Source organism: Pleurodeles waltl, chromosome 9 (genome assembly GCF_031143425.1).
Source record: "Pleurodeles waltl isolate 20211129_DDA chromosome 9, aPleWal1.hap1.20221129, whole genome shotgun sequence".
Taxonomy (NCBI): Eukaryota; Metazoa; Chordata; class Amphibia; order Caudata; family Salamandridae; genus Pleurodeles; species Pleurodeles waltl.
Window position 1 is genome coordinate 407,995,359 of NC_090448.1, and position 13,639 is coordinate 408,008,997.

Below are 13,639 nucleotides of genomic sequence, written 5' to 3' on the forward strand. Positions count from 1 at the left end.
AGCTGAAGTGTGATAGTGATTGTTAGAGAAACTGGCAGAAGGATATTCCATGAATGCAAAGCTGGGAGGTGAAATAAGAGTGAGTGTGTACGGGCAGCAGGGTTAAAGTGTGAAAAAGATCGAACTGTGACCTGAGAAGCTTTAGAGGATGCCACAGGCACCAAGGGAGGAATACTAGATGTGGATGGATGGTCAGATGCATGGCAAAAGAGCAAAATATCCTGTTTTTGTTGCTTTTTAAAGTACAGGTTAATACCCTGTGGAAAGCTAGGGCTCGATTCACAAAGATTTTGCTATGAGTAAACGTAACCTACTCTTGAAGTACTGTTGACCTACTTCTGGAACTTAAGAGTAAGTTAGCAGTACTACAAGTGTAAATCACAGCAAAATATGTCTAAATAGAGCCCACTGACTGCATTAAAATATTTTGCAAAAACTCTGACCACATCTTAGCCATACATAAATAGCTGGCTTGAATCTAAAGTTACTCTCCCATGAACATGGACAAAACACGAGACGGTATAACAAACTACAACCAGTCCTAAAGTAAGCAGGAAGTGAGCATGGCTGGATTTTATAATTAAATACATTTAAACATTATTATAGGGAGCATATGCAAGTGAAGGCTTTGGCAGACTTTATTTTGGAGACTGTGGCGGTCATTCCTACCTTGGCGGGCGGCGGTCGCCGCCCGCCTGGCGGGAACCGCCAGAAGACCGTACCGCGGTCAAAAGACCGCGGCGGTCATTCTGTCTTTCCCGCTGGGCTGGCGGGCGACCGCCAAAAGGCCGCCCACCTGCCCAGCGGGAAAGCACCAGCAACGAGGAAGCCGGCTCCGAATGGAGCCGGCGGAGTTGCTGGTGTGCGACGGGTGCAGTTGCACCCTTCGCGATCTTCAGTGTCTGCCAAGCAGACACTGAAAATCAATGTGGGGCCCTGTTAGGGGGCCCCTGCAGTGCCCATGCCAGTGGCATGGGCACTGCAGGGGCCCCAAGGGGCCCCACGACACCCGTTCCCGCCAGCCAGGTTCTGGCGGTGAAAACCGCCAGAACCAGGCTGGCGGGAAGGGGGTCGGAATCCCCATGGCGGCGCTGCTTGCAGCGCCGCCGTGGAGGATTCACAGGGGCAGCGGGAAGCCGGCGGGAAGCCGGCGGGAAACCGCCGGCGGGAAGCCGGCGGGAAACCGCCGGCTTCCCTTTTCTGACCGCGGCTTTACCGTTGCGGTCAGAATAGCCCCAGAAGCACCGCCAGCCTGTTGGCGGTGCTTCCTCCGTCCCCTACCCTGGCGGTCTCGGACCGCCAGGGTAGGAATGACCCCCTGTGTTTTTGCAGAAGAAATATCTGTAGTCTAAGTATTTATCTAGAAACATGGGTAACTGCGTATAAGAATATATAGCCCAAATACACAATTAATTGATAGTTTAACATGTTTGTGTGTCATTGATAATATTTAAACAAGTACGCCAAATATCAGAAGCTTGGGACTTGTAATCATCCAGCCAGAGAACATACAACTCTGCCAGTGCACAGCGGGGAGGGATCTATCTTACCTGGACTGGAACCTGAGTCTTAGAGGTCAGAGCTCCTCTGTCACAGGTGATTTAGCCCAATTGGTTTCATTACAATTAGAACCTGTGATCCATGCGCTGCACACAAATCTCTGCAGTAAGGTTAAATTAACCACTGTGCTTCCTCATTGGGATTAGAATTTCTGACCAGCAGGATGCACAGAGATCTTCTCTATAATTGAGATATTAACCCACTGAGCTTCTAGAGTGGGATTAGAACCTGTGACCTGAAACCTACACTTGGATCTCAACAGTGGGTATCTTAACCAACAGAATCAACCTCCAAGGTCAATCAGTGATCTGTCAATCACACACAGGAGTTTCAGATATTTTAGTTTTCTATGTCCCATTTTATCATCTTACATCTTCTTTAACTTTTTCATTTTTTGCTGTTCTTTTTTCTTTTCCAAACATTTATCATTGTTCTACATTCCTTTTCCTCTCTCCCGTTTGCGTTTTCAGCATTTTCCGTTTTCCCCACCATCCTCTTTTCCCATTTTTCTAAGAACATCAATTTTCTGCAGTTTTTGACAATCTCATTCTTACTCTTTCCATTTTGATATTGTAATTCTTTCACTTTTGAACTACCCTACAACAGCACGAACCTCAAACAGTCTGCTACAGGTAAGTAACATTTTCTCTTTGCATTATGTGTTGTAGCTAGATTATATGTTGTACGTTGACTGTAGAGCAGCAAGTCCTCCATGCAGTGTTGGGTTTGTTGAAAGTTGCAGAAAATGACCTAATTGTAACTCTTCACGATTCTGTATATCCACACACTAGAGTTTTGTTATTGTGTGGGCTGGTGTCTCTATAGCGTTCCACAGATGTTAGATTAATGAATGTTGCATATGCAAGCCAACATAGGTCCCTTCTTGAGAGCAAAGACTGCACATGAGGTATGCAGCATTGTATGTTTTGGTTTTGCCTAACAACATGTATACATTTTGCTTTAAATAGAATACATGAATGAATTAATGTTATTGTTTAAGATTTCTTAAAATTCTAACAACTTTTCAGACATTTGATATTTTTACAACAAGAATTCACCTATAAAAGAGTACCCCAATGGCAGATTTAGAAATTGCCTAGAAGTGTTGAACAAAATAGTTTATTATTTCCAATTAACCCAGCCCAGTCGATGTGGTGGTACATAATTACACCAAGGGTGAATAATGAGCTCTCAGCCACGTTTTGAATATTTCGAAAAATTTATAGAATTTAGTGGATTGGCTGATGTGAAATACCAATCCGACTTTGGTGAAAATCTTGGGTCAGTATGTAGGACTACCCTGTACTCAAAAGTTTGTAAGCAAGGCTCTTCCTTGTCAACACTTGTAACTCACTCACTGAGTGCAACTGTGTCTCCCTGCACCTTCAGCTCACTCTTTCAGCTCCCTGCTTTCTCCCATTGTGACACTTTTTCGTTTTTCTTTTCCTCCGTCTTTCCCATATGCGTCTTTTGCTCTCAGTAAATGCTTGAGACAGAAAAATAAGTGCCGGCCCTTAACAATTAGTGCCGATGCTCCACACTGGAAACAACACGCACAAATAAAGCACTGACTTGGGGAGGACGAAGCTTGCCGCCATCTAGGTGAGCTCCTTTTGCCGTGACTCAATCCTACATCATCCTGGTGCTCAGATTTGCCTGGGGACTGCTGTCGAACATTTATGCAGCCTAACTCTACCAAAGATTGGGGGTGAGTTGAAAAATCGCCTTTCGGGCGCCGCTGCTAGCCCGCAACTAGCAACTGTGCCTTGACCCCGCTTTGCTGCCTACAAGCGGCGAGAGAGTGCAGCTGCTTAGGAGGAGCCAAGTGTGTGCCCGGTGCCCCTGGCGATCGTGTGACCCCGTTTGGAAACTGCCAGGTCGGCGTGAAGTAGGTGCTTCTTGGCGTTCCCCGACAGACCCAACATCCGGGACTGCGAGACAGCTTGCGGAGGGCAGCTGGCCCTAGGACAGAACGTGAGACCTACCACTGCCTCACGTGCTCCGGCCTAGAGTGACAGCCTGGACGGGGTGCCTGAGTGACAGTCAGCGGTCCCGCGAGGGAACTGAAGGCCCCGTCTTGCACTCCGCTGCGGCCAGCCATGAGTGAGGAGTGCCCGTTCCTGGAGCAGCAAATATGAAGTATTGGTGATCGCCGCTACTGAGCCCAATCCCTCGATGAATGGGGGGGGCACACGGCCATCGGTGAGCCCCACATGAGTAACGGGGTCCCTGCTTAGCCATCAGCAACAGCAGATAGGGGGCGGTCAGGCCCCTGAGACCTTGTCGAAACCTGTCTGTGCCCTCTGGGTTTGGGCCCAAGGGCGGCCTTCGAGAGGACTGCTTGGGCCCCCTGAGGAGGGGACACCGCAAGATTATTTTAGCAGCAGATGGAGGCAGGGAACTCATGGACGCCCCTGTGCTACAGCCTCACAGCGCGGAGGCCTGGGTACTGCAGGCGTGGCAGCGGTGGATTCCCAACCCCTGCGTGCTACTCCTGGAGGTGGCTGACTACAGGGTGCTGCACCTGCGGTGCACTGTGAATATGCGCACTCTTTCGGAGGGGGGCCCACAGGTCATTGTGTCCGAATTTATATTGACTTTCCACCCTTTATTGCCCAGTGGAGTGCTGTGGATTCCTGCTGCAGTGGCTATGGTGACATCACTAATCTCACTACTCGGGTTGCTGCCGTCTGCATCTGTGGGCTCTGAAAGACTTGCGTGTGAACCTTGCATCAAGGGCAAAACAGATAAGTCACAGCCCGAATTGCAATTCGATTTGTGAAAGACCCCCAAAGCTCGAGACCATAGCGCAACCACGTCAGAACCCAGCCGGGACAATGCTGACCCAGAGGTGGGCAGTGAACTTCGGCAGATCCTGGCCACTATGCAACACTGATAGATGACAAGATCGATGTACTGTCCTTCCAAATGGATCGCATGTTGGAGCGTCTGGACAAACACGTCGAGTCCCCAGACATGGTTGAAAGGTGCGTATCAGAGACTGAAGAGGAGCAGGTCACAGCATCAGCAGCTCAGAAACGGATGGAGAAAGCACTCCTCACACTGCAGGCTAAGACCGAGGATCCTGAGGCCCGGTCGTGCCACAATAACCTCATATTTTTGAGGCTAGCTCAGTCTACAAACATCAGCAACATTGAAAGATTCATGGAGTGGCTCCTCCTCCATATCCAAGGGTGAGAGACCTTTTCAGATGTTTTTGTAGGTGAGCGTGCCCATTGCTCCCTTGCAAAACGCTCAGTGCCGGAGCAAAACCTCGTCCCCACATAGCAAGACTTTTAAACTACAGGTACCATGATGCTGGTGTCCGCAAAGTAAGGAAATTAAAGGCGCATCGCCGTAAGGCTGTGTATCGCTGTACACAGACTTCATGCAGCAGGTCCAGAAAGCTCAGAGTCAGTTAATCCCGGCCAAGTGCAAACTGCAGGAACTACAAATGGTGTACGGCATGCTCTATCCCACACGTCTGCGGGTTATGGTTGACGGAAAGGCGACGATCTTTGGTGACCCGAAACAATTGCAACCGTTCCTCAAACGCCGAGTGAGAGCGGGGGGGCCAGCATCGCGCCCCGATTGGATGACTCAGATGCTGCCGCTTCCCAGGACTTAGAGGAACAGGACTAACTCCAGTTGGTTGTGGTTTTCTACAACGGGATGGAATGTTTGGGCCTTTGCAATGAGGGATATTTCCTGGGTTGCAGGAATGCTGGGGGGGAGTGCATGGCCATTCCTTCCTGCTGGTATCATTACTCCTGCTGCCGTGAGCACGACTCCAGTAGCCTGGCGGCGGACTGCTAGCGGGGGGGGGAGGGGGGATGGTCACTGCTTTGACCGGGGTGCTACAACTTGGATCATAGTTGGTACTTTTCAGTGGGAGCTTGACGATGTGCAAGGATGGGCGGCGTGGGCTGCTGAGGTGCTCCATCATGTGTAATTGTCATCCATTTGCTGCAGCACACACTAAGTTTGTATCACGCCCCCCCTGTGACATCACGTGGCGGGAGGTGACTGGCTGGGCAACATCGGTGCACCTCCCAGCTCTGTCTGGGGTTATGTTGGATGGCTAACGGGTGGGTCTGGGGGGAAACGTGTCACTGTATATGTTAGGGCACACAGTGTGGGTGGGTTTTGTTTATTTCAGTTGTTATTTGCGCACTGGCATTAGTTGCAGTCCGAGAGAGCTTTGTTTGCTGGGTTGCCTTGGCAGGTCGAGTCACAGGATGGTGGCGGATGATGCGACTGGTGCAGTGGCGGGCGCTCAGAGCCCTCTGCTGCTACAATTTCTTAACTGGAATGTCGGGGTGAGGGCTGAATGACTGTAGGAAGTTTCGCAAGGTGGTTGCATATTTGCAGCGGCGTAGAATTAACGTAGCTATACTCAAGGAGCTACACCTTTCACCTGGAAGTGGTGTACTGACACAGCGTTATATACAGGGAGTCTTCTGCGCGGCTGGCTTCACCTCACATGTTAGAGGCGTGCTGATTTGAGTTTGGAGGGGCTTAGGTGTTAAAATACATGAGGTGTATGTAGTCCCGGGTGGCAGGTATGTAGTGGCGTGCTATTACAAAGATGATGTGGTGGCACTATTATTGGTGGTGTACAGGCCTAACTATAGATCTGGGATGGTGATTTCAAAATTGTGTTGAGTCCGGGCCAGGATCGCTCCAGGGGGTCCACCCTGGTGGCCTACGGCCGCGGCCCGTCCCTCAGTGACAACGCGGCACTGTGTGACCTGCTATATGTTCGATGGAATAATTCCCCCATGGGGACAGGTTACTGCCACTATTCTACGGTCCATGACATCCACACGTGCATCGATTCGGGTTACTGTTGCAGATCCCGGTGCCCCTGGTGCTACGATGTTAGCCTTTGCCCCGCACTTACTCTGATCACTCACCAGTACTGCTGGAGCTGGAATTGCACAACCCACAGTCACCTGTTTCTGCATGGCGTTTCCCGCTATACTCTCTCCTGGATGCACTGTTTAAGGAGGCGCTGGCCCAGGCTATAGAGGAATTCTTTGGCATCAACATCGGTTCCGTAGCAAAACTCGCAATGGTCTGGACAACCTTTAAGGTCTATGTCTGGTGGGGTGACGATTTCAAAGCATGCCAGAGTGCTTCTGTCACTGCAGGGTAGGCTGGCACGGTTGGAGGCAGAGATTGCGGATTTAGACCAGAGGCACTGGGAGATGGCAGGGCGGAGCTTGCTGAGAGACATACGTTCAGGATGAAGGAGTATCATGGTGTGGCGCAGAGTCAATCCCTTGGGTAAATATGTGACTGTGAGGGTTTATGGAGAAGGTGAGCACCCGGGAGAAACATTGGCGGCAATCTTACACCCTAGGCGGGAAGAAAATATAGTTTTAGATGTGTGGGACGAGCAAAGAATGCTTCTATGTACATTGGAGCAGGTCTCAGAAAGATTTAGCCGAAACTTAGAGTAATATATGTCGCGCATTGCGCATGATGATCGTACATCGCATTCTTTTGATCATATAGCCATAAAATGGCTCACGGTGGAACATAAGGAGCACTTCATGGCCCCGCTGTGCCCCACGGAGATCCTTGCAGTATTGAAAGTATGCATAGCACAAAAACGTGGGGCACTGATGGGTTGACAGTGGTCTTTTACACGGCCTATCAAGATATACTCATTCTGCATTTGGTCACTGTTTTTTAACAGAGGGTGAAGCAGGGCTGCATGCTGCTCTCGATGCACAAGGTATCTCAAGGGGCACCAGAAAGGGATGACCCCGGTCATTGCTACTGTATGCCCTAGGCGCTGAGCCACTGTCTTGTGCACTGTGGGAGTACCATGCCTACAGGGGACTTCGGTTCCCGCACTACAATCTGATCATTTCTGCATATGGAGACAACACTATCCTTTATGTATGCAACATTGAGCATAACTTGACTTTGGTTCTCTGGTAGGTCGTGCTGTTTAGTGGCATTCCAGCCTGTGCATTAATTTGGATAAGTCCCTGATATTTCCGCTTCCTACGGCTATAACGCCGGTGCAAACAGAGGGGCATATTTATACTCTGTTTGCGCCAAATGTGCGTCAAACATTTTGACGCACATTCAGCGCAACACGTGCAACATATTTAAACTTTGACGCCCATGAACGCCAAAATTCCGCCGTGTGCGTCATTTTCTGGATGCGGGAAACCGCCTTACGTTAATGACATGCAAGGTAGACGTTCCCGTCCAAAAAATGACATAAACTCCCGTGCGCCTTATTTATGCTAACGCGCAAAAATGACGCACAGCTGGGAGGCAGAGTCGGAAAATGACGCACAGCCCGATTTGCTGCAAAAAATAACGCCTGGGTCAGGGCAGGCGTTAAAATGGGGCAAACACACCAGTACTTAATGAAAACACACAGAAGCAACAGCAGAGCTCCAAAAGGAAGACATGGAGGTGCTTTTCATCCAGCATGAACGCAGACGCAGAGCACAGGACCAACAACAGCAGCTTCCACAACACCAGCAGGGACTCCAAAGGCAACGCAGAAGGCAGGAGAGGATATTCCGCACCAGGACAACCCTTCTGGGACTCTGCCAACAAGACATCATTCAGAGACACAGGCTTAACTGGCAAGCCATTCAGCAGCTGCTGCGCAACATTGAGCCACAGTTGGCACCCAGCTTGCAGACACCCCACACCATTCCACCAGAAACCAAGCTGCTAGCTGTACTCCACATGTTGGCAAGTGGCTCCTTTCAAACCACTGGCGCCCTGGTTGCTGGGATCTAACAGCCATCATTCTCTGCCTTCCTACCCAAGGTACTGGATGCCATCATCTCCCTCACACCCCGCCACATCAGCTTCCGCAACACACAGCAGAAGCAGCAGGAGACAAAACAGGGGTTTTACCAAATTAATGACTTCCCACACATCCTTGGTGCCATTGACTGCACACCTGTACACATTGTGCCACCTGCTGCAACCGAACATCTATACCGCAACAGGAAGCACACACACACTCCATCAATGTGCAGGCCATTGTCGATCACCGGGGTTTGATCACCAACATCGTGGCAAAGTATCCTGGGAGTGTACATGATTCATTCATCTTCCGTCACTGCACCATCAATCAACACTTCCAGGATGGACGATATGGAAATGGCGTTGGTAAGTACAGAAACCCAGTTATATACACACTGCATAGCAACCCTCTAGGACACACAACACATACACCACAACATCGACACGTGGACAGGAACACACTGCAGTTGTGACACCACTAGGCATGTTTGATATCCTCACCCAATGGGAGACACACCTAGGGACAAATGACAGTTCCAAATAACAACAGATGCCACTCCACAGACACAAGAGGACAGTTTAAAACAAAGACATGGCCCCAACTGGCAGTACATTTTGGAAGATTAATCTTTCAATATCACATCAATAACACTCAATCCAACACCCTTCAAACCAATACGTACTGTGTAAGGGGTGTGTAATGTTTTTTGCTGCAGGTCAAACACCATGACACACATAGCATGATGATGACTCCAATGAAGGTGATGTGCAATCATTGAGGCTGTACCAACATCTCACATCACTCCTGCTCTCACATTGCCCACTACCAAGAAGCAAGAGGACTGTGCAAAGAACACATATTGATGGGACAATATTGAAAGTGCACATTCCTACACATACGCATTGCGACAAATGAACACACACACAACAGATGTACTGGAATACGGACCGTCTGAAACTCTAAATGACAACCTCACAACGAAGTTAGCCATCTGATTTAGAACATGTTCAATAGAATAGGTACACGTTACAACCTGAGTCGACTTGGCAAGGGCAGAGAAATAGGTCTGCAGTGAACTTGTCACACATGTGAAATTAGTGCATAGTCAATTGTTAACACGTCAGTGCTCACAACGTACGGAGATTTTTTGCACATTGTCACCTTGCAAAATCTAAGGGTCTCACTGATGGTTAAATAATTCTATTGCAAATGTGAAATTGTATAGGATGTCCAGGGTATATAGATGCAACCGTGTTACCACCACTGTCAAATTGATTCTGTGTATGGAAGTATCATGTCACCCCCAGTTAAGACACAGCGGCACCTATTTCACAAGTCACAATGCAAGGGAGTACACACTGTACTGCAACGCTACAAAAATACTGCTGACATCCGGTCAACAGCCAAACACCCGTTCAGATAAGGAAACAACCCAATGCTGATGGTACATCCTAGAAGCCTAGGATTCCACACAATAACACAAACACCAATGAGTCACAGACAACACAAGAGAACAACTGCCATGCAAAGTGATATTTATGGTGCAAGGTACATCAACATATTCTCACTCATTTTCTCTTTCAGCTGATCAGGGGTATGGGCTCCAGCCATGGATCATGACCCCATTTGCAAACCCAAGCACTGCAGCACAGTGTGCCAATAATGAGGCACATAGGAGGACACGCACCATGGTCGAGAGGACCTTTGGCATCCTGAAGTCAAGATTCAGGTGCCTCGACATCATCGGAGGCAGCCTCCTATACTCACCTGAAATGGTGTGCAAAATAATGTTGACCTGTGCCATCCTGCACAGCATATGAGTAAGAAGGAACATTTCCCTATATGAACCCGACCCACAAATGCCTGAAGAGGAGGAAGAGGAGGATGCTGTCCATCAACATGAGGTGGACAATCCAAAGACAGCTGCAGGATTGCGTCGTAGACAACATATTGTCCAAAATTTATTTTAACTCTACTCATCCATCACCACTGTCTTACCATATGTAAATAAACACCTATACTAATCACTATATCGTGGTCTGGATAATCATTTTTGTATAACATTATCTCTATCAGAATCAGAGTTTAGCCTCATGGAGCATTGCTGAAATAGCGATTAGGACACAGAAAATTCCAAAACTAGTTTGATGCGTATGAATGTACAGCCACATTCACTCACACTGTAAATGACATATATCCTGCACATTTCACATTTGAAGGGCAATAGCAGAGGACCACACCTATTTCACACATACATGTTGGCAACGTGGTTCATCGCAGCATATGGCACACAACTAAGACACCATCCGTCAATACGGGAAAAAATGCCTCATACATGAGGCAGTGGATGTTCCATTGCATTGGTAACAGGAATGTATGACCAGACCCTTGACAGCAGTAAGTCTTACATCACCTATCTTTGCAAGGACTATGTGTGACAAGATTTCCATTTAAGCAGCAAATTCATAGCACAAGTGCCCCAGGTATGACTACCATTGCTCACATGACATCCCCTGCACATGGCAGCCCATGTCCTAAGTCCAGCCACATCCATGTTCCCTGTCTCAGCCCACCCCTCTTCAGAGGTCCCTGGAATGGGAATATGTGTCCCCAGATAATCCCTCCTCTACACACTCCCAGACTCACAATGTAAATCCAGTGTGCTTCCCTCTTTAGTATGGTATGCCATAGTCATTGTACTTCTGTCTGCATGGACGTCAGATTGAATAATGCACTGGCTTGTAGTCTGTAGGACCTGTAATCACCAGTGCATTTCTTCCCATGTGACAGGTACTGTTGTCCCTTTGAACTTGAATCTCACCTACAGGACTTGTGAGAGACTGATGCTGCACACACCTGTGAACACCTCCATGGAGACCAGCCATTTGAACATTCACTGCCCTTGCAGCTGCTTGGAACAGCATAGAAGCAGCCATTTTATCTATAACACTGTTATGCATTGCCGTATAAATCAGCTGTGTAACACAGCCCTTGGGTTAATGTGTTACGTTCCAACACACAGGACAAACACAGTTTTCCATTTCCACAGTCTTGTTCCACCTTTGACCAGTCTCTGTCTGACCACTGTGTATTTACCTTGTGAAATGTTTGGATCCTGATTGACCCTGCATCCTGTTAGCCTGACTGGCTCCTGTCTTTGCGTTACCCTAAAGGTTCCTTGTGCCTACATTTGTATCATAGTTTCTTTCCCAACCCTTCATATTCCTCCTGGGGTATTGTGTCAGGTGGGTGTACAATGCATACTCAAATACATTGTATAGCATAATCAGTTTATTTATCGTACCATGGGGGGGAACTTGTCTCCAAATAGCTGAATCATGGCCTATCCCTTGTCTGGGTTTCATGTATGCATGAGTGACAAATTGTGACAGTGTACCATGGCTGTATGCATGGATTGGGTATGGTGCCTCCAGCCCAACAAACAACGTCAGATAATGTGCATGAAATGTCTACACATGTTAGGACCCTGACAGTCCACATGCTGATTCACATTGCTCCCAACATATTGATGGGGCTTGTGTGGTGAATAGCTGTGAGATTAATCAGCACAGAGGCACTGATGTTCCCAGATGCATTGGGAATTTTAGAGGCCAACCTGTGTACAAATGTTGTGAGGACACCTGCCAGTATAAGAATCCTGAGACATTAACTTTGTCAGCACACCAAGGTTGCCCTGTTGACAGTCTCATAACACGTCTGCAGTGACAGGGTTGGACCATCCCCATGTGTGTTCTCAATTCCTCATTGGCTTTCCTTCTATTGATCTGCGGAGGATACTTTGTAGATACAGGAAATGCCTCCACAGACTCATGACTAGACCTGCACGTAACTGTGACAACATAGACACCAATAATTATACAGGCTAAACATTGGCCCACATACATGAACCAGACACCTCTGTGCATTTTACCACTGGAAATATGTGAACACGTGCTGCTTGGTCTGCTGGTCCTCCACTGCCACAGGAGAGACATTGCTCAGTTATATGACTCCAACTGTGGCGTAACATTAAAATTGTGTATTATATTTGGGTGTCCGTGTCACAAACATGGTGCCCACATAGTATGATCCCATGCCTGACTCATGGTGGATAAACAAACAAGTGCCTAGGAAGTAGTATCCAACATTCCAGGACATGTGATGGCTACGTTTTGGAACATTGCCATGAACAACCGTCTGCTATCTATCCAGGGCATGCTTTGTCATTGGTGGTATTTATGTTCCAAAAAACCTAGGAAGTGCACACAGCAGTTGTTGCTATGTGTATGACTAACACATGTCCGCTCTCATTTCCACACTGACTTGCATCTGAGGGTTGGACACATTGACTCCACATGCATACAAGCAGATTTGCAAAAATGCATCTTGTGATGGTCACACAGTGGGTCAACAACAATAGTAGTAGCCAAATCACACACATTGACCCATAGGCATTGAGTTACTGTATTGAGTTGCGTCACCTTGCTATCCTCTCTTGACGCAAAACATGCCCAAACTGGGTAATACATAATTGTATCCCACACGTTTGGCCATCTATTGCGTCAGTGAAGAGTGAAAATCCGTTACACCAAGTAGAGGATCATGGTCCGCAGTAGTATGATCTGTCACATGTGCTCATACACAGTAATGCACAATGTGGGTGCAATCAGCCTATCTCTGTACTGTCACAACTGTAATGTACCATTACAATTGAGAAATGACCCAAACCCAGTTAATGACAGAAAGTTTGACGCATATGCGTAAAAAAAGACGTACATACGTCCAAAAATGACGCATACGCGTCAAAATATGTCGCACATTGCCATGAAACATCCATTGGCCCTGAGTGGTAATTCCCACACTGTACCCCTGGAAATTGGTTAAGTATGAAACATATTTAACAATATGGATGTGGGGTTATTTCTAAACATGTGCGTAAAAAAAAATGACGCACAGACTATAAGCGTCATAATATTTTGAGGCATAGCAAGAAAAACGTACCGTATTTGAGGCAGGAAGTGATGCAATAGGATATTCTGTTTACAGATTTGGTACAGTGGGTGTACTTTCACTTTCACTTTGCAGTCTGTGATATTTCCTGACTGTGTGGCTGTGTTTAGACTTGTCTCGCTGTGCATTTTGTGATTTTGTCTCCAGTGTGGTCTTTAAATTGTCTTTTTGTGTATAATAACTGTCTGTGGTATCCTGTCTGAGTGTTTTTTTGGTCATTTGTGTTGTCAACATTTGTCTTTGTTGTGTTGGGAGTCTGTTGTGGGTAGTGATAGTTTG